Genomic DNA, 22,824 nt, shown 5'->3' with positions numbered 1-22,824 from the left:
AGTTTTCAAGATATTAAGCACTTTAATTATTTTCCAAAGTAGATACATGCAGTAACAGCACCAAGAATATAATTTTAGAATTAGGCTATTTTCACATTAGCTCTGTAGCACAGACTTTAGAACACCTTTGAAATGTGAAACTTGTAAAAACGCTTATCAAAAAGGAAGTAAAGTGGTGTCTATACCAATACTTGTAAAGCAGACTTCCCAAAAGCATTCTGAAATGTTCATGTGGTTGGACATTTTCTCCAATGTATACCTATTTTTTAATTCCATCAATTTCATATTGATTGTTTTTTCCGTAACAGAGTATCATGGCAGAATTCTGTGTATATTCAACTTGCCTATTTTTTTTCAATGTTTATATTTGCTTGTCCTCTTTTCCGTACAGCTATGGCCCTTCTTTTTATATACCGTGTTTCCCTGAAAATAAGACCTACTCCAAAAATAATCCCCAGTTAAGATCATCAGCCAGATGGATGTGTTTAGTAAGTTATGACGATGTTCCAGAAGATGACATGGCTGTATTTAAATAAATGTAGATTGTTGTACATGAAAAAATAAGACATCCCCTGAAAACATGACCTAATGCGTCTTTTGGAGCAAAAATTAATATAAGACTCGGCGTTATTTTGGGGGAAATATGGTATAAGACTTCACATACACCAAAGGGGAAGTGGCTCCATGAAATCACTGGTGGCTCTTGTCATATGGGCCATCGACACAGCTCTTACTGAGCTGCTGTCATTCTGTGATTGTTTTTGGACCCCAAAGAACTGGCACCTTTAAAGCTTTCACATCCTCTCATCTTGCTTCATGTATAGACTCAACTAAAACAATGACTTATAATAGTGGACTGTCCTGTGAAGAATGTCACTAGTCAGAAATTAGTGCTGCTCTATGCATTCCTGTGTGGAGAGATAAATAGGCCTTGATGTAAGCAGTAACCTATCCAATTGTGTCTAGGAAACACTAAGGACAGCCAGCCTTTCCACCCAGCCTTAAATTGTCTACCTTGGGAATTGTGTGTTTACAACTAATTGCAATAGGTACAGAACGGATGAGTGGGCTGAATTCACATAAGCAGCCACAGAAGATTTAAACATTTATATTGTTGAATAAAACGACATGTTGATATAGTGATATAACAAAAATTTCAATATTTACTCAAATCAACAGAAAATTGGGCTATTCATGTGATCCCAAACATTTACTTATGATAATCTATTATCTCATTCTAGTTATTCAACAATTTAGTCATGACTTGTGCTAGCAATACAATTCTTAAAACTTACTTTTGGAAAGTAGATTATGATTTTTGCCCTAAACCATTTGCTTATTCTTGTCATCACTCCTTTATTATTCCATTACAGAGATGTATTTTTAAGTGTGCCTGTCCTTGGAAAAATATCACTAGGCTCCCAGTGAATCTCTTGAAGCAGTGACACTGCATTCATATTTTGCTTTAAAATGACAGATGAAAGGAGACAGACACTGGTGCAGTCTAGGAGCAAAACAGCCAGGTGCTTAGTAAGGATTATGTTTCCTAATTTAAAAAAAGGAATGAAAAATAAAAAAAGCTATGCACATCATCAGTCTGAGACGAGGAACAGGAAGCTCTGTGAATTCAAGCTGTGTCATCCCATCACTGCCATGTATGTGCCACCTTCCCCTCCTCCTCTACTTTATTTTTCCATTTCTTCAGTTTCCGCCCACATGGATAATTGCTATCACCTATTCTTCTCTAAGGGAGAGAGGAGGCTGGACTTGCAGCTTCAGCTCCCTGGAGAGCTGGTGCAGTTCCAGTTCTGGAAATCAGCTCACTGTGAGAGCTGGATATCTTCTGAATACTGAGATTACACACTGGTAACATACTTACACATCCATAATTTCAAGTTGTATGTGGTTACAAACGTTTAATAGGCTAGTGAGATCACCCATAGGAAAATGCTTGCAGAAACTATGTTTCAGAATGCTATCTGAATGATTTTTTTTCCCTTTTCTGAAAATCAGGGCATGATTGAGAAACTGTTCACTTGTATTAGGATAATGGTAGAGAGTTGTTTACTTCTAAGGATTTTGGATCAAGCTTTTAAGGAGAGCAATTAAAAATGTATCCATGGCAGGATAAGGGTTTATACTGACAGAACAAGGGATGTAATTTATTTTCTTTTCCAGTATTCCTCAGATACGAATGAAGCTCTTTGCACCACCCTCCCCAAGGACCTTTGAAAGGCATTCTTTCAGTTGCCACGTACCTTACACCAACTTAAAAAATGTGACCATTGAATAACAAGGATGATTACTAACAAGTACCACAGTGAGTGTTGACCTTCTAAGAAATCACCCTGGGAACCTTGATTACAGTGATGCTACCACGGCTTGAAACATTTTTCGAACGCTATTTCTGGAATTGTGTCCAAGGAGCCCGTTTTACAAACCACCCAAGAAAATGGATTGTATTACCTTGTGGTCACACCTTGTCTATTCCCACTGCTGTGAGGGCATTCAGGATGAGTTTTAAAAGAGGTGTTCCAGAACCAGTTTGAATTTAGTGGGATAGCGTTTGTCACTGATGGAACTTATCAGTTTCTGATTTTTTTAAACAGAATCTCTCAATTCAAGTATTCATGAACTGCTTATTGAAATTCAACAAGCAGTTCATGAATTGTTCAGCATCAAGCAAGATTGATTAAATAATATCTAGACCATTTCCATAGAAATGGGCTTATTATTATTACTAACTTCCAATATTTTCACATGGCAGGTCAAAAGAAAATAATGTTTCAAAAAAATCATGAAAAAGTATGTTTCATGAGTTTTCAGAAGTTCAAGAAAATGAAACTGTCACCCTAAGGTGAAAACTGACATAGTAAACTGTATACATTTCAAAAGAAATGGAATGCAGAAAACTGAAAAGATTATAATTAAAAATAAAATAATGGCTTTGTTGTTTTGACTATAATAACCAGTGAAGGAAAACAAAATTTGATTTTTCAGCTGCATATCAATAACTCAATCAGAGTAGCTATAAATAAAGTCCTTACTGTAAAAACAATAATCCAAACACTATTTGTTTGGTTTCTTTTTCCCCCCCAATTTTTCCAAATTTATATATGCTTCTTAAAAACCTTAATTATGTTTATTGTTAAGTAACCATTGAAGGCAACCGAACACAATTTTAAAAAGCCAGGCTCACCAACATAATGTAGAGTCTCTCATAAAATTAGTAGTGAGTAGTTCTAAAGAATACTCTAAAATACTATATCATCAGCTATTATCAAATGGATATCTTTCAAATTAAGCAAAAACAATGTAAGGAAACTTTTAAAGCATAGGTAGCAGATTATATTCCAAATGTTTATACACTAAAGTTGCAAAATTTAACTCACAGAATATCTTAGATATGCAAGGGGAAAGTAAATTACTTATTTTGTCATATTAGAGATGGTTTTTCTCATGAGCACTTAGTTGATACTTACGAGGCAGGTATGTGTGCATGGGGTTAGGGAAGTAATATCTAGCTCAGTATCTCGAAGCATTCAAGCTAGTTCAACACAATGATTGAGGTGATCTCAAACATAATAATATGTTCATAGGTTTTTTTTATGCATACATTTTGGCATTTAACAAGAATTCTTCCATCCTTTTCTCAGGTCAACAAAACAGACCTTAATGTCCTATTGGGATCTACCTTATGTGGGGTAACCACCTGCACTATCACTATCCGAATTCCAATGACATTATTCACAGAAATAGAACAAACAATCCTAAACTTTGTATGGAACCACAAAAGAGACCTTAGATATCCAAAGTAATCTAAAGAAAAAATAAAAAAACAAAGCTGAAGGGATCATGTTCCCTGATTTCAAACTGTATTACAAAGCTACAGTAATCAAAACAGTATGGTATCGGCATAAAAATAGACACAGATCAATGCAACAGAAGAGAGAACTCAGAAATAAATCCATGCATATAAAGTCCATTAATTCATAACAAAAGCAACCAAGAATATACAATGGGAAAGCACTGTCTCTTCAATAAATGGTGTTGGGAAGACTGGACAGCCACATGTAAAAGAATGAAACTGGACCTTTATCTTATACCATACACAAGAATTAACTCAAAATGGATTAAAGACTTGAATGTAAGACCTGAAACCATAAAACTAGAAGAAAGCATGGATGGTTAGCTTCTTGACATTAGTCCTGGTGATAATTTTTTTGTATTTGACACCAAAAGGAAATACAACAAAAAATAAAGAAGTGAAACTACATCAAACTAAACAGCTTCTGTACAGCAAAGGAAACCATCAACAAAATGAAAATGTTACCTAATGGATGGGGGAAAATATTAGCAAATCCTATATCTGATAGGAAGCTAATATCCAAAATATATGAAAAACACATAGAAATCATTAGCAAAATAAAAAAATCAACTTTATTACAAAACAGGCAGAGGGTCTGTATAGACATTTTTTCAAAGATCATACAGATGGCCAACAAGTAGATGAAAAGATGCTTAACAGCAGAAATCATTGGGGAAAGACAAATGAACACCACAATGAATAATCACCTCACACCTCTCAGTATGGCTATTATCCAAAAGACAAAAAGTAAGTGTTGGCAAGGATATGGAGAAAAGGGAAACCTGTGCACTGTTGGTGGAAAACAAATTGGTGCATCTACTATGGAAAACAGTATGGAGGTTTCTCAAAAAATTAAAGATAGAATTACTATATGTTCCAGCAATTCCACTTCTGGAGGTCAAAGAAAAAACAGTCACTTAAAAGGATATATGCACCCTCATATTCACTGATGCATTATTTTCTATAACCAAGACATGGAAAAAACCTAAGTGTCCATTGATGGATGAATGGATTAAAAAATGCGAGCTACACACACACACACACAAACAAACACACACACAAGAATATTATTTAGCCATAAAAAAATGAAATCTTGCCTTTTACAACAATATGGATAGAACTTAAGGATGTTATGCTAAGTGAAATAAGTCATACAGAAAGACAAATTCCATGCTATCTCCTTTATATGTGGAATCTGAAATAAACAAAACAACCCCTAGCAATACAGAGAACAGATTAGTAGCTGCCAGAGGCAGCTGGCATGTATGTATGCGTGTGTGTATGGGGCAGGGGGATGCTGTAAAATGGGTGACAGTGTCAGGTCAAAAGCTACAAATCTTCAGTAAAATAAGTCATGGAGGTGCAATATACAACATGGTGACTATAGTTTAAAATGCTCTATTGTATATTTGAAAGTTGCTGAGAGTAAATCTTAAAAGTTCTTATCACAAGAAAAAAAATTTGTAATTATGTATGGTGGCAGATGTTAAGTAGACTTATGGCAATCATTTCAATATATAAACAAATGTTGAACCATTACATTGCATACCTGAAACTAATAAAATATGTTTTTATACCTCAATAAAAAATAATAAAAGAGGGATCAAAAGAAATTTTGGAAAAAGTATTTAACCTTTCTGTTGCTAGGCACATGGAGTGTGGATTGTTATTATGACTCAGTCAAGGCTCTGCCTAAGGCTGATTATTCAAGATTATTAAGGCTTTGTCCACTTTTGGCTTATCCACAATCCTTGGATGTAGCCCTCCAGCTATAGCAGGGATGTTCACTCGTGTATTCTGAACCCTAATCCTGGTCTCAACATGTGGAGACTACTGAAAAAAATGTCCTTCGATTTTTTTCCCCAGAGTTTGTGCCTGGTTTATCAATCTTGTGCCCCATGCAGACTTAAAATTTGGCAAATATCTTGAGTGAAAGTGACACAATATTGCTATCAGGGCTCCATGCTACTCTTACTGGAATTCTGGCCCCTTATGTTTTTATAGTTTGTCTTTCTAACCTCATACCTGCCAAAAGCAATCCTACTTTTCTATTAGTAGAGGCCTTTCCCCTGGCTTCATGGTACGTTCATCAATTCCCTGCCTTCTGTTTAGAATACTGAGGGGAAGAAGGAGCTTTAAAATGTTGGTTTACTTACACCTGCTTTTTCTCAGGGATATGTGCCCCAAGTCCTTAGTGGTGCTCTGATGACTATAATGTTTTAAATATTTTTTTCCTTTAAATCAGCTTTGTCTTTTTTATTTTCTGGTGGAGCATTTGTCTGTTAACCCATTTTAGCCAAAATTAGAAGTCTATTTACATAGCACTTTTTTTTTAGTTTATATGTTTGTTAATTTTCTGTCTTCTCATTCTAGGGTATCAGCCCCATGAAAGCATGGAATTTATCTTTGTTGTTCATCATTGTATCACAAGTGCCTATCAGTAATTATCACATTATAGGAATTCAATAAGTTTGTATTGAACAAATGAATATACAGAGCCCACATAAAATTTCTATGTGCCAGACAAAAGCCATTTACCCCCTTTTCCTTCTATTGTCAGCGTTATGTAAGGTCTGGAGATTGTTTTGGGAATCAGAAAACCATGTTAAATTCCTCCTCTCTATCAGATTTCCTTCTTCATAAATGTCTTTACTCTTTCACTGGCTTGTTCCAAAAATGAAATGGCACAGTATTTTGGAGAAGCTTTTAAACCTCAAAGTAGAGTCAACCGTCAGTTGTATTGCATTTTCCCATAACACTGAATAACTAACATACTAACAACTGTTCGACAATCCATTTACCTTGAAAAGTCCAAGTTAATTAGAAGGGAAAAAAAGCTAAAGTAATGAGCAAAAATATCTCTTTCTGGTTTCTACCAACAATATCTATTCCCCTTCCCCCCCCCTTTAGTTCAACTCAGTTTTGCTTAGGCCGTAGGAACATAGGAAGAATTGTTTTATAATGACTGAATTAGACCACTGGTGCAATGGTTAAGGGAAAGAAGTTAACTCAGCCATTCAGAATGGTCCATTGGATTTTATAAAATGACAGAAGCCCTATTTAAATTAGTGACACTTGAAAGATTTCTGATTTTAATCATGATGGGTGATCGCAGTAGACTCAGTGTTTAGAAGTTCAAAACCTTTGGTAATTGGCAATGTGTGAAGAGGAAACACTGTCCTTCACAGATTTACACCCAGGGAGAGTTGTATTAGTATGGGATAGTAGTTCATACTCATCTTATATTTTCACTGATAAAGACCGTTCTTGAAGAAAAATAGACATATTTAGAGGAGCATCAAGAGAATTTCATTTTTATTTACATTGAATGGAACTGAAAATTGTAGTCAGATTATATGATCCAGACGTTCATAATTTCTAAGTCTTGAAGAAACAAATTAATCAATTTCAAAATAAAAGATTAATATGAAAGTAAATTTTTCATGGATAGTTTGTTTTGGAATCTACTCATAAAACCATATTCAGCTGACTTTAATACATGGATGCATTCATTCTTTAATTCAACAAGCTTTTATTTAGACTCTATTATACTGCAGTAAAACTTTTGATCAACTAAAAGTACCTTTCTGTCTCAAGTCTTGAGAATTGCTTCCAAGCATGCATATCTAATAATATCAATGTAGTCCTCATTTTTAACTAATCTTGGGCTACCCAACATTTGTTCAGAAATAATTCTTTTTTAAAACAAAAATAAAACCAACTTTTCCTTCTATTATTTAACATCAAACCTTAAAACCATATAGTCTTGGAAGTAAGTTGAAATATCAGAGACGTCATCAAAATGGCGGCATGAGATGAGCCTCTGTAAATCTCCCCTGGAATTTACAACTAATCGAACAACAATAACTCCACAAAGGACTCCCTGCACAGCAGACAGCCAAGATGAAGAGGCCCACTACTGAATTCACCTAAAAGGTGGGAGAATCGCACCGAGTGAGAGAGGAGGGAAGGGAGAAGTGCGAGAAGGAGCCGGGTGGGTGCAGGACGCAGACCTAGCTCAGCGCTCCGAGCTCCAGCTCGCTGCATCCCGGAACTACCGCACCTGCGGGAGAGGGAAGAACTCGGACTGCTAGGGCTCCACTTATGGCCCACAGGGCAGAGGGGGTAGCATATAACACTGCTGAACCCAACACTCAAGGCAGGGACCTTGGAGAGAAGACTGAGGGAAGAAGGCTGAAAATGGTGGTTTAAGCCCTCACTGCTGAGCAGAAAACGGAAGGCTTAGGCACTGACACTAGCCGCCCCCTCTTTACCCTCCCAGAGCTCACCCTGCCCCCAACTGCCTGGTGCTAGAAGCAGAACTGTGGCAGTATCGGATCAAAAGGACAGAATATTTGCTGTTCTGAGAACTGTGGACCCCAGACACAGATTTGCAGCCCAACTAGTTCCGACAAAGGGGAGGGGGCTGTGGAAGCGGGACGGCTGTGGTGGTGGTCGCCTCCATTGCTCTGGACCACCTCTCACAACTCACCCCGCACCTGACCCCACCTATCTGGGTGGAACCCTGCAGGAGTAAACAGAACTGCTGAAACATACAGGCTATGAATCTGGTGCAGAAAGAACTTTGGAACTTCAAAAGCTCTCTGCATCCCCACAGAGATGTGGCGCCCTATGACCCAGGCGAACTGTTAACAGAGGAGAAGTCCATCTCCCAGGAAAACCCTCCATTGTGTGAGAAGCTGGAATAGTGCAGAGAAAACATAGCACGACTGTGTGAGAGAGGAGAAAAAGGCTACAGTCAGAGAGAAAATACAACATTCTACCAACAAGTATTGGCAAACAAAATAAAGAGCTCTTCCTATCAACCCGTTGCAGAAGCCACTCCTGTAGATGTCTAGGAAGAGAAATAATAAATCAATAATTGCCATGAATAATCAAGGCAACAAGACAGCTCAGAAAAAAAGTGAAAAGTTTCCAGAAAAGGAAATATGGGACTTAAATGACAGAGAATTCAAGATTGCAGTTCTGAAAAAACTCAATGAGATGCAAGAAAACACAGAAAAGCAGTTTAATAAACACAGAAATGCAATCAAAGAACAACATGAGCATTTTACGAAAGAGATTGAAATTTTAAAGAAGAACCAAAGACAATTTCTGGACATTAAGAACTCAATAGAAGAAATTAAGAATGAAATAACCGGCTTAGGTAGTAGAGTTGACCAGATGGAGGAAAGAATCAGTGACATCGAAGATAGAAACCTGGAAATTACACAGATGGAAGAAGAAAAAGACATGCGACTTAAAAGAAATGAAAGAACTCTACAAGAACTTTCTGACTCCATCAGAAAGAGCAATATAAGAATAATGGGCATACCAGAAGGAGAAGAAAGAGAGAAGGGAACAGAGAATATATTCAAACAAATTGTTGATGAGAACTTCCCAAACTTGTGAACAGAACTGGATCCTCGAATCAAAAAAGCAAATAGAACACCTAATTACCTCAATCCCAACAGGCCTTCTCCAAGGCACATTGTATTGAAGCTGTCTAAAATTAACACCAAAGAAAGAGTCCTCAAGGCAGCCAGGGAAAAGAAGACGATAACCTACAAGGAAAGCCCATTAGATTATCATCAGATTTTTCAGCAGAAACTCTACAAGCCAGGAGGGAGTGGAACCAAATATTCAAACTATTGAAAGAGAGAAATCATGAGCCAAGAATAATATATCCAGCAAAGATCTCCTTTAGATATGAAGGAGGAATAAAGACCTTTGCAGACATACAGAAGCTGAGGGAATTTTCTAATAAACGACCTGCACTACAAGAAATGTTAAAGGAGGCTATTCGACCATCAACAGGGACAATTTGTGGCGACCGAAACATAAGAAGGGGAGAGTAAAGGCCTGAACCAGAATATGGGAATGGAGAAAGTAAGTGTGCTGAAGAAAATGGAATACTCTAAATATCACATTTTCTTTTACATAAATTTAAGGGTAACCACTCAAAAAAAATCCAAAACTGAAATGTGTACTGTAATAAAAGAAGAAACAGAGGGAAACATCATAGAATACCACCACACAAAATAACAGACAACAACAAAAAGGCAAAGAAACAATGGAGACACAGACTTACCAGAAAACTAAAGATAGAATGACAGGAAATCCTCACATATCAATAATCACCCTAAATGTAAATGGACTGAACTCACCAATAAAAAGGCACAGAGTAGCAGATTGGATCAAAAAACTAAACCCAACCATATGCTGTCTCCAAGAGACACATCTCAGCTACAAGGACAAGCATAGACTCAAAGTGAAAGGGTGGAAATTGACACTCCAAGCAAATGGTCCCCAGAAAAAATCAGGTGTAGCCATAATGATTTCTGATGAAACAGACTTCAGGGTGAAAAAGATAACAAGAGACAAAGATGGACATTTCATAATGGTAAAGGGGACTATACAACAAGAAGACATATAGTCATCAATATGTATGCCCCCAATCAGGGAGCACCGAAATATACCAAGCAACTACTAACAGAACTAAAGGGAGAAATTGACCAAAACACAATTATACTAGGGGACTTAAATACATCATTTGCAGCTATGGATAGATCATCCAAACAGAAAATAAACAACGAAATAGCAGCCCTAAATGACACATAGATGAAATGGACATAATTGACATATATAGAGCACTTCATCCTAAAACATCAGACTTTACATTCTTTTCGAATATATGGTCTATGTATTCTCAAGGATAGACCATATATTGGGATATAAAATCAGCCTCAGCAAATTTAAGAAGATTGAAACCATACCAAGCATATTCTCTGATCATAAGCCTTTGAAATTGGATATCAACTGCAAAAAGAAAGCAGGAAAAACCATAAATACATGGGGATTAAACAACATACTTTTAAAGAACGACTGGGTCAAAGAAGAAATTAGAGGAGAGATCAAAAGATACATAGAAACAATGACAATGAAAATACACCCTACCAAAATTTTGGGGATGCAGCGAAAGCAGTTTTAAGAGCGAAATTTATATCATTACAGGACTATCTCAAGAAACAAGAGAAATCCCAAATATATAACCTCATGTTACAACTTAAAAAACTAGAAAAAGAAGAACAAGTGAAACCCAAGGTCAGCAGAAGAAAGGAAATAACAAAAATCAGAGCAGAGCTTAATGAAATAGAGAACAAAAAGACAATATAAAAAATTAATGTGACAAAGAGCTGGTTCTTGAAAAGATTAACAAAATTGACAAACCCTTGCCTAGACTCACTAAGATAAAAAGAGAGAAGACACTAACAAAATCAGAAAGAAAAAATGGGAAGTTATCACGGACACCACTGAAATACAAAGGATCATCCAAAAATACTATAAAGGACTATATGCCACCAAATTCAATAACCTAAAAGAAATGGACAAGTTCTTAGAAACATATAGCCTTCCAAGGCTGAACCATGAAGAACTGGAAAATCTAAACAGACCGATCACCAGTAACGGAATTGAATCAGTCATCCAAAACCTTCCCAAAAGTAAAAGTCCGGGACCAGATGGCTTCACTAGTGAATTCTACCAAACCTTCAAAGAGGATCTAATATCAATCCTGCTAAAACTCTTCCGAAAAATTGAAGAAGAGACAGTACTCCCTAACTCATTTTATGAGGCCAACATTACCCTGATTCCAAAACCTGGTAAGGACAACACAAAAAAAGAAAACTACAGACCAATATGTTTGATGAATACTGATGGAAAAATCCTAAACAAAATTCTAGCAAATCGAATACATCAATGCATTAAAAATATTATTCACCATGACTAAGTGGGGTTCATCTCCGGGGCACAAGGATGGTTCAACATCCGCAAATCCATCAATGTGATACATCACATAAACAAAATAAAGGATAAAAATCATATGATTATATTAATTGATGTAGAAAAATCATTTGACAAGATACAACATCCATTTATGATTAAAACACTTAATAAAATAGGTATAGAAGAAAAATACCTTAACATAATAAAGGCCATCCATGATAAGCCCTCAGCTAATTTCATAATTAATGGTGAAAAACTGAATCCCTTTGCTCTACGTTCAGGAAGACGACAAGGTTGTCCCCTATCACCTCTGCTTTTCAACATAGTGTTGGAAGTCCTTGCCAGAGCAATCAGGCAAGAGAAAGAAATAAAAGGCATCCAAATTGGGAATGAAGAAGTTAAATTATCACTCTTTGCAGATGACATGATGCTATATATAGAAAACCCCAAAGACTCCACCAAAAAGCTGTTAGAAACAATCAACAAATACAGTAAAGTTGCTGGCTACAAAATCAACATACAAAAGTCCATTGTATTCCTATATAATAAAAATGAAATCTCAGAAAAAGAAATACAAAACACAATTCCCTTTGCAATTGCAGCATAAGAATAAAATACCTAGGAATAAACTTAACCAAGAAGGTGAAGGATTTATATGCTGAAAACTATAAGACATTTTTGAAAGAAATTGAAGAAGACACAAAGAAATGGAAAGACATTCCGTGCTCATGGATTGGAAGAATCAACATAGTTAAAATGCCATATTACCCAAAGCAATATACAGATTTAATGCAATCCCCATCAAAATCCCAATGGCATTTTTTAAAGAAATAGAACAAAAAATCATCAGATTTGTTTGGAACCACAAAAGAATCCAGATAGCCAAAGCAATCTTAAAAAAGGAGAACAATATTGGAGGTATCACACTCCCTGATTTTAGCTTGTACTACAGGGCTACAATAATCAAAACAGCTTTGTTTTGGCAGAAAAACAGACACATAGACCAATGGAATAGAATTGAGAACCCAGAAATAAAACCACATAAATATGGACAGACAATTTTTGACAAAGAAGCTAAAAACATACAATGGAGGAAAGACAGACTCTTCAATAAATGGTGCTGGGAGAATTGGATAGCCACGTGCAAAAAAATGAAACTGGACTGCTATTTGTCACCACGTACCAAAATTAATTCAAAATGGATCAAAGACTTAAGCATAACACCTGACACAGTAAACTGCATAGAAGAAAACATAGGTACTAAACTTATGGACCTTGGGTTCAAAGTGCATTTTATGAATTTGTTTCCAAAGGCAATGGAAGTAAAAGCTAAAATAAACGAAAGAGACTATATGAAACTTAAAAGTTTCTGCACAGCAAAAGAAACCATCGACAAAATAAAGAGGCAACCAATTGAATGGGAGAAGATTTTTGCAAACAGTTCCTCAGATAAGGGGCTAATATCCAAACTATACAAGGAACTCATGAAGCTCAACAACAAAAAAACAAACAACCCAATTGTAAAATGGGCAGACGACCTGAAGAGACATTTCTCCAAAGAGGACATACAAATGGCAAATAGACATATGAAAAATTGCTCAACATCACTAATCATCAGAGAAACGCAAATAAAAACCACAATGAGATATCACCTCACCCCAGTCAGAATGGCTGTTATCAAGAAGACAAATAGTAACAAGTGTTAGAGAGGCTGTGGAGAAAAAGGAACCCTCATACACTGTTTGTGGGAATGCAGACTGGTGCAGCCGTTATGGAAGGCAGTGTGGAGGTTGCTCAAAAAATTACGAATAGAATTACCATATGTCCCAGCAATTCCTCTCCTTGGTATCTACCCAAAAAATCTGAAAACATTTATACATAAAGACACGTGTGCTCCAATGTTCTTTGCAGCTTTCTTTACGGTGGCCAAGACATGGAAACAACCAAAATGTCCTTCGATAGATGAATGGATAAAGAAGTTGTGGTATGTATACACAATGGAATACTATTCGGCGGTAAGGAAAGATGATATAGGAACATTTGTGACAACATGGATGGATCTTGAGAGTGAAATAAGTCAGACAGAAAAAGCAGAGAACCCTATGATTTCACTGATATGTGGTATATAAACCAAAAACAACAAAAGAACAAGAAAAACAAATGAGAAAGAAGAACTCATAGACACAGACAATAGATTAGTCGTTACCAGAGGGTAAGGAGGTGGGCGGTGGGAGATGAGGGTAAAGGGGATCAAACATATGGTGATGGAAGGAGAACTGACTCTGGGTGGTGAACACACAATGGGATTTATAGATGATGTAATACAGAATTGTACACCTGAAATCTATGTAATTTCACTAACAATTGTCACCCAATAAATTTAAAAAAAAAGGAAATGTCATTCAGTATTTTTATCAGTATTTTTATTGCCTTGCTATTCATTTACTTGCTGGTATTATGTATTTAACAAAGTGCATTCTACTTCATATATACTTTCCAGTATTCATGTTTAACTTTGACTAATCGTCTAACATTATTTCTTAGTTATCTAAACTCCATTAACAACTGATGGTTGTTAATAGAACCTTCAATGAAAATACAACCTTCAGTACAGAATCCTCTTAAAAAAACAAAAAACCTTTTATACAGCTAAACCAGTTTTCTAATTATATTTACTTTTATTAGAAATGTCGTTTTCCAAGATTTTCCTTTTACTTATTATTTACAGTAAAATTCGAATAATCTCTTTGATTAGCATGTTTTTCTGAGTGAGAAAGTTAAAAATTAAATAATTTAAAGTATTTAGCCAAGGGCTACTTGAAACCTTTTCAGGCTTGATAAATATGGTCATACAAAGGAATTGGAGGTAATAATAGTAATTGAAATTTATTCCATGATATATTTGTTCAGATGGGCATTCTCTTCATTGAACATTTTTGAAGCATATGTGAGAATAATTGAACCAGGAGCAATAATTTTCATAGAAGAAAAATAAACACTGAGAGATATAGCAAAATGTTTATTATGAACTACCTCAATTCATGAGGGATAGTATAAGTAGTTGATTTGAATTGAAGCACTATAAATTTAAGTGAGGTATAAAGGTATTTCCTGAAAATGTGGGTTATTAATTATTGGGATGTCTTCCTAAGAGATCTGCTGGAATTCCCACATTTTAAAGTGGGTACTAATAATGGGATATTACAGAAAATTCCCAATAGTAAACTAAGAATAGACAGGTTACTAAGAAGAACAGTCAGCATCGTATTTGAATGCAAATCTGAAAGTATTCTCATTATAATTTGGTTTAAGAAAAGGAGAATTATCAGTCTGATATTTTATTAAGTCAATAAGCCACAAATCAGATATATGCTTTTGGAAACCTGACATCACAGTCATAAATATTTGTAGTCAACATGCTTTCCTATCTATTAGCACTGATGAGAAAGCAAAATGCCTGGGTACAAAATAAATAGCTATCCTATATAACAACTGGTACATAAACATAGAAAACATTCAGAAAAGTTTCACAATAAATATGATGAAACTACATTATGAAAATTATGAAAAGTTTAACAATAAATATAAAACTACATTATGAAAATTATGAAAAAATATTAAAGTATACAAGAGAAATCTTATAAATGAAGAGGCATATCATGTGCCTTTATAGTAACAAAATATAAATCCCCAAAATTTTCTCTAATAATTATAGGTTTAAGCAATTTTAAGAAAAATGTCAAATGGGAAAGGTTTTTTGTTGTTGTTGTTGCAGAATGACTTGGAATATTAACTAAGTAAAATAGATAAACAAGATTAGTCAAACCATGTTAAGATGGACAGTAATATTTATCTTGTCAGATCTTAGAAATATCATAAAAATAAAATAACTAAGATTTTATAATTTTATTGTTAAGTTTTGGGGAGCAGTATAATGCAATGTTATTTTTTTTTCTCTTTAAGATGCCTGTGAAGGGCTAGAAAAAATAAAAATAAAAATTGCCATCCTGAAAAAGTAAATCTCAACATATGACCCAGCAATCCCTCTCCTGGGTATCTATCGAAAAAATCTGAAAACATTTATCCATAAAGACACGTGTGCTCCAATGTTCATTGCAGCTTTATTTACAGTGGCCAAGACATGGAAACAACCAAAATGTCCTTCGATAGATGAATGGATAAAGAAGTTGTGGTATATACACACAATGGAATACTATTCAGCGGTAAGAAAAGATGAAATAGAACCATTTGTGCCAACATGGATGGATCTTGAGAATATAACGCTCAGAGAAATAAGTCCGATAGAAAAAGTAGAGAACCATAAGATTTTACTGATATGTGGTATATAAAACTGAAAACAACAAAAGAACAGACAAACAGATGAAGGAACAAAAACTCATAGACATAGACAATAGTTTGGGTTACCAGAAGGTAAGGGGGGAAGGGGACTCTAGAAGAGAGTAATTGGGGTCTAATATATGGTGATAGAAAGAGACCTGATTCTGGGTGGTGAACACACAATGTGAAATATAGATAATGTATTACAGACTTGTATACCTGAAATCTATGTAATTTTACTAACAATTATCACCCCAATAAACTTTAATTTAAAAAAAAAGCAAAAGAAAAAGTAAAACTCATACAGACGATCTACTGTCTGAGTCTGTGAAGAATTTCAAATAATGACAAAGTTGATAAAATTTCCATTAAAAACAAATTGGTACGGAGACCTAAAAAATGTGAACATTTTCACCTTAAAGATATTGTAGAAGTGCTTTTCTCTTATTTTCTATAGTGATTTTATGTTTAGTCCAGAAATGTAAGATTTGAAACAGAAGTAATTTAAGCATAGTGATAGCTATTATGTGACTTTTTCTTAGTAAGCCCTCTATTCTACAAGTATCTATCTCTATTATAACATATATATATATTATTATATATTAATATATGTTCTTATTATGTGTTTCTATATTCATTATTATTAACAAGGTTGACTGTCTCCTTACATGTTAAAAGGCTATTTTCACTTCTTCTGAACAGTTTGTTCTTACAGCGAATAGTCTTTTGTATTATATGTCGCAAATGTTATTTCTCAGCCAGTATGTAATCATAATTTTTATTTTTATGGTGTTTCCATGAATGCGAATTTTAATGTACTCGAGTCTAGTAATGTTTTGAGTTATAGTTAAAAGTTTTCTCCTTTCTCTGGTTATAAAACAATTTACCCATGCTTTCTTTAAGTACAACATAAACTTATTTTGCAGTATGATGTAAGATATGGACCCAATTTTATCTCTTTCCAAATGACTGAGTCACTACAATCTTTAGCAAAAAAAATCCACATTTCCTCATATATTTGAGATGTCTTATTTTTTATATATTACATTTCCACACGTATTTATATCTATGTATTTGTGGACTTAGGAACTTGTTCCATTGGTAGGTCTGACCCTAATTAAATAGTTTTAATTATAGAGCTGTTAAAGTACATTTTAATTTCTGGTAGGGCCATATCACCATATAGTCCATTTTTTAGTGTGTTTTCCTGGTAATTCATACTTGTTTGTTTTTCTCTATATATTTTATAATTGATGTAGTCTGTTAATATTTTTTATAGAAATCATGCAAATTTATAACTTAGAAATATCATTTTTATGATGTTGAGTTTTCGTATGCAAGAGCAATTAGTGTTTTTGTTTTTCATTTGTTTAAATGTCTTCTATTTGCTTATGTTTTTTCGGGGGTTTTAAACTTTTCCTCATATAGTTTTTGTATAACTTCAAGTTTGTGCTAGATATTTCTTTGCTCTTGTTATTGCTGTTACTATGGAAAATAGGATTTTCTTTGACATATCTTCTAACTGGTTACTCATTGTATTGATTTCTGTATCATTATTTCCTGTTATTTTTACCACATTCTCTTATTGGTTGTAGTTTTCCCACTAACTCTTCTGGGTTTTCTAGATATAAAGTCGCATCATCCTCAAAACTCCTCTCAATTTTTATTTTTATTTCTCTAACTGCATTCTTTTATCTAATTTCATTGGCTAACAGCTCAGCAAAATGTTAAATAGTAATAATAGTGGCATACTTGTTTTATTTCAGACTTTAAGAAATGCTTCTAATGTGTTCTCAGTGTATTAGTTTTCAATATGTTAATCAATTTTTTCTACAAATAACCACAAAATTAAATTGCCTTTATAATACACATTATTTTTTTCTTTTCAGATTAATGGATTGACTGTGGCTTTGCCTAACTGTGCTGGTTTCAGCTTGGCTTAGCTGTTTATTATTATTACTTTTGAGAAGTTTTGCAGCTTAATTTTGTATTTCTCCTTATCATAAGAGGTGCTTTTGAAAGAGCTTTTTCAGTGGAAGAGACTTATTGCTGCTGCTGCTCTCCTCCTCCTTTTTCTTCTTCTTTCCCTCTTCCTCTTCCTTCTCCTCTACCACCTCCTCCTCCTCCTCCTCCTCATTATTATTATTATTATTATTATTATTATTATTAAAAAGAAAAGTCTAACAAATGGAAATGACAAGGGAGAGGACATAGTAGATATAAAAGAGGAAAAATGGAGAGTAAACCAAGAATTATAAATGTGTGAAGAACAATTAAGAACAGAAAAGAGGAACTTTGTTTTTGTTAAAACAGGAACAATTATATAGATAAAAGCGAACCACTGTGCTTTCCCCTACAAATCAGTTAAGTAAGATCCATATCAAGATATGTCTTAGTAAAGTTTTAAATTTCAAAAGGAAATGAGAACCAAAGCCTATAAACTTTGGAGAGAAACAGTTTTGAATTTTATACTCATATATAATAAAATGCCCAAAGGCAGTAGAATAGTAGTAAAAGGTACTGACCAACATGTTTAAAACTCAAGAAGTTTATAGAAAAACAAATTTCTTCCATGTTAGAAGATAATGAAACTCCCAAATACGTAAGGGCTCAGAAAACATACCACCTATATACTCTTATTGAATACACACACACACACAGAAAGAGAGAGCATAAGCTCACATAAAACTTTAAGATTTTCTTTTTATAATCAACAAATATTTTAGTATGACAATACATGTCAGATACTCTGCCAAGCATTGGGATAAGTTGGTGATGAAAACAGAAGTGTACCCTGCTTTTATGGAGCTTTATAGAGAAAAATACAAGAAAAATCATACCTTAAAAAAGAAGCACTTGTAGTAAAAGAGAACTTTTTAAATTTTAACACAATTTGGTTTTTGACTTTGGGATTCATTTGATTTGTTCAGTTTTTCTCAAGTGGCCTGGAAATTTTTGATTTTGAATTTTTATTCTCCCTAAAGGAGAATGTGATTTCTGAGCCACATCCTTAATCCTACAATTTACATGAGATTTATTTTCATATTTTTAAAAACCACTTAAAATCACTGTGCTGAAAGATAAACTAAACAAAAAAGTTATATTATTTTCCTACTCCAAAAAAGGAATCCTTGACAAAGATAAAACCTATAAATATTCCTGTGCTGATAATTGTAAAAATCATATGTAAAATAATCTCAACTATGTAAAATAAAAATAGGAATAAAAGAGTATTCTTTCAAGGGTCTATTCATTACAGGCAAGCCTGTAAAGAACATTAGTTATTGTACATTATTACTGTTTATTACCAATACAGTAACTATATATTAGTTACTATAACTAAAATAATCTGACATTAGGCTTAATGTACAAAGAACAGTTTCAACTTTATAAGTGACCTATTGAAAGTTGTTTAAAAAAGATTGAAGATCTGAAAAAACAATTTACAAAACACCAAGTTATTTTATGAAATCATGTAAACCTCACTGGAAAAAGCTCAAGTTCACTTAAATATTGAGATGTACTTTTTAGCCTATCAAAATGGAAAATCAATAGAAAGCCAGATACCATCTATTGATAGAGGACTTATAATTTGAAAGTACATTTCCAGAAAACATTTTGACAGTATGTATCAAAAGATTTCAGTGTTTATAATTATGAACCAATACTTCTACTTCTGTAAATTTATCTTAGACATTACATTCAGTGATGTAAATATAGATATGTCTAAGGTGCAGCATATAACATTGCTTACAATAAGTGCTTTTAGATGTCTGGATAAACTTGTTGTTACAATACAGATAAATGTAACTCCCTCACAGATTTCCACAGAAATGGCCAAAAGAAGAAAAAAGATGCAGGGAAAAACCATATCAATGCTGAAAACTAGAAAAAAAAGAATCATCAGCTTTTTGACACTTTGATGAATCCATGTTAGTAGGCGGGCGGAGCAAGCTTCTTACATGAAAGTTGAAATGCTGCGAAAGCAACTAGGGAAGAATATCCCTATGACTACAGGTTCCAAGCAGGGGACCCTGTTCTTGGGACCAGCTCATGTAAGACACAAGGAGTTGAAAATTGCATATAATACAGCTCTCAGAAAGAGACACAGAATACATGGATTGGAAGCAGTGATCAAATAAATGCAAAAGGAAAATACTTTGACCTGGAAAAAAAGTTTTTGAACGTCTTTCTAAAGCAATTTAAGTAAGGGCAAGAGACATAATACCAGACAAAGTCTGGTAATGAAAAGGATGAAGGAAAACAAAGCAAAATTCTACAAATACCCTTAGAAACAAAATTAGATTTTCGGTGGACATCTGTAACATTCAGAAAAACAGTTCTGAGGGAAAAACAATTGCAAATTCAAAATATTTATCTACCTAGTTGTCATCTATATAAAAGCAATGCAAAGTTATTCTCAGACATTGAGACCAATCTACTTTCTTTAAAAAATTAACAAGAAAGACATGCCAATCAGAGATGACTATGAGACATGACACAAAAAATGGAAGAACAAAGGAATTGTGATTTTAAAAGGATTTAAGTAGAAAAATAGAAACATTCAGTCTAAAAATTAATTCCTATGGTTAAAAATAATGTAAAGATTCAATTCTTAATAAGAAAGCAAATAATTAAAAATATTAATATAATGTACTTCTCAGGTAACATCAATAAAAATAGACTAAATATATGCAGACAGTATGACCAAACCTGTCACACTTAGGAAAGTAAATGGATCTGGATATAATATATATAAATATATATTTGTCCTGGCAGTCAATTTATTGAACAAAATAAACTTGTAGAAGTGCAATTATTAAAATAGATTTTTTTCAGGGCCCTGTTCCTAAATACCACCTAGAGTTCATAGATTTTTTTTAGTCACTCCAGATATTGACTAAAAGCTTCATTTTGTAATTTATAAAGTCCAAATGTATAAAATTTGATACAAAGCAAAAGCTAACTATCTCTTTCCTGTCAACGCTTCTTTTCTTCTTCCCTCTCTGATGCCTGGCACAACATACCAAGTGTTGTGGATGAGTGGATGAGTTCCAATTTCTGCTTCATAGCCCAGCTCAAGCTAGGGCCGCCTCAGCCGGGGTAAGAAACTGCCAGAGTGCAGAACCTCATGTAGCAGGTGCTAGCAACCTGGAACCACTGCATTTTCCTTCCTTATCAGGCTGACTCTCAGCCAGCGACCTTCCTCAGATGTTTTCCACAGGAAAACCCCTGCAGGGTCCTTATCTGCCAAACTCTGAACCTCGCTCAGTTTCCAGCACCTCTCTTTCTCATGGATACTGCCATGCCAGACCCTCCAGCCAGTATCTGGTCTTCAGGTATTTTTCAGGTTTGGCACAGGCACCAGTTTCAGTGCCAATCCCATCCTAGGACACCTGTCAATCTTTTTGAACGTGCTGTTGTTGTTTTTTTTCTATGGCTGTGATGGAATAACAAGTCTAAGTTTATGGGGCTTTCATCATAGAATTCCTTCTTCTCTTCATAGAAAAAGTTTCTTGAAGAAACTCTTAGCTTTTGCTCACATAACATTGTGGAGAGAGATGGGTTCATAATGGCTGAACCAGTTTGGTTACCTCTGACCCATCTTGTATAAGGTTCTATTATGTAGAATGACAGGTTACTTTGCACTGATTGTCCTGGGATTTGAGGTGAAACTTCACTATGGGAGCAGTCTTATTTTAACATCCTGTTACATGGGTGACTCACTCTATAAAACAAAAGCCCTGGCTCCTGCATATACTCTAAACCTCATTCCCACTTGCTCCGTGCAATACACCTACAACAATCTTTCTTCCAATTGCTAAACAATATGCTCCTATTTTTTTCTCTACCTAGAACACCATTCTCTTAAATCCTTCCATGACTGGATCTTGATTCAGAAATCAGCAAATGCCACCTACTCAGAGAAACCTGCTCTGTGCCCTTATCTAGAATATCTCATACCCCCTTTATCTAATTTAACTGCTTTATTGTCCTCTTTTTTAAAAAATTAAAGTTTATTGGGGTAACAACTGTTAGTAAAATTACATAGATTTCAGGTGCACAATTCTGTAACACATCATCTATAAATCCCATTGTGTGTTCACCACCCAGAGTCAGTTCTCCTTCCATCACCATATATTTGATCCATTTTACCCTTATCTCCCACCTCCCACCCCCCTTACCCTCCAGTAACCACTAAACTATTGTCTGTGTCTGTGAATTTTTGCTTCTTCATTTTTTTGTCTTGTTCATTTGTTGTTTTAAGTTTTATATACCACATCAGTGAAATCATGTGGTTCTTGAGTTTTCTGTATGACTTATTTTGCTTAGCGTAATGAGACCGCAATGAGATATCACCTCAACCCAGTTAGAATGACTATCATCAACAAGCCAAATAGTAACAAGTGTTGGAGAGGCTGTGGAGAAAAAGGAACCCTCATACACTGTTGGTAGGAATGCAGACTGGTGCAGCCATTAAGGAAGGCAGTGTGGAGTTTCCTCAAAAAATTAAGAATAGAATTACCATATGATCCAGCAATCCCTCTCCTGGGTATCTACACAAAAAAAATGTGAAAACATTTATCTCTTAAGATATATGTACTCCGATGTTCATTGCAGCTTTATTTGTTTATTTATTTATTTATTTATTTATTTATTTATTTATTTATTTACTTACTTAGTTATTAATTGCAACAAGACATGGAAACAGCCAAAGTGTCCTTCAATAGGTGATTGGACAAAGAAAATGTGGTATATATACACAATGGAATACTATTCTGCCATAAGAAAAGATAAAATAGTGCCATTTGCGACAACATAGATGGAGCTTT

Source organism: Rhinolophus hipposideros, assembly GCF_964194185.1.
Source record: "Rhinolophus hipposideros genome assembly, chromosome: 9".
Lineage (NCBI taxonomy): Eukaryota > Metazoa > Chordata > Mammalia > Chiroptera > Rhinolophidae > Rhinolophus > Rhinolophus hipposideros.
The sequence above is the reverse complement of the archived record's forward strand: the minus strand, read 5'-3'. Positions refer to the sequence as shown.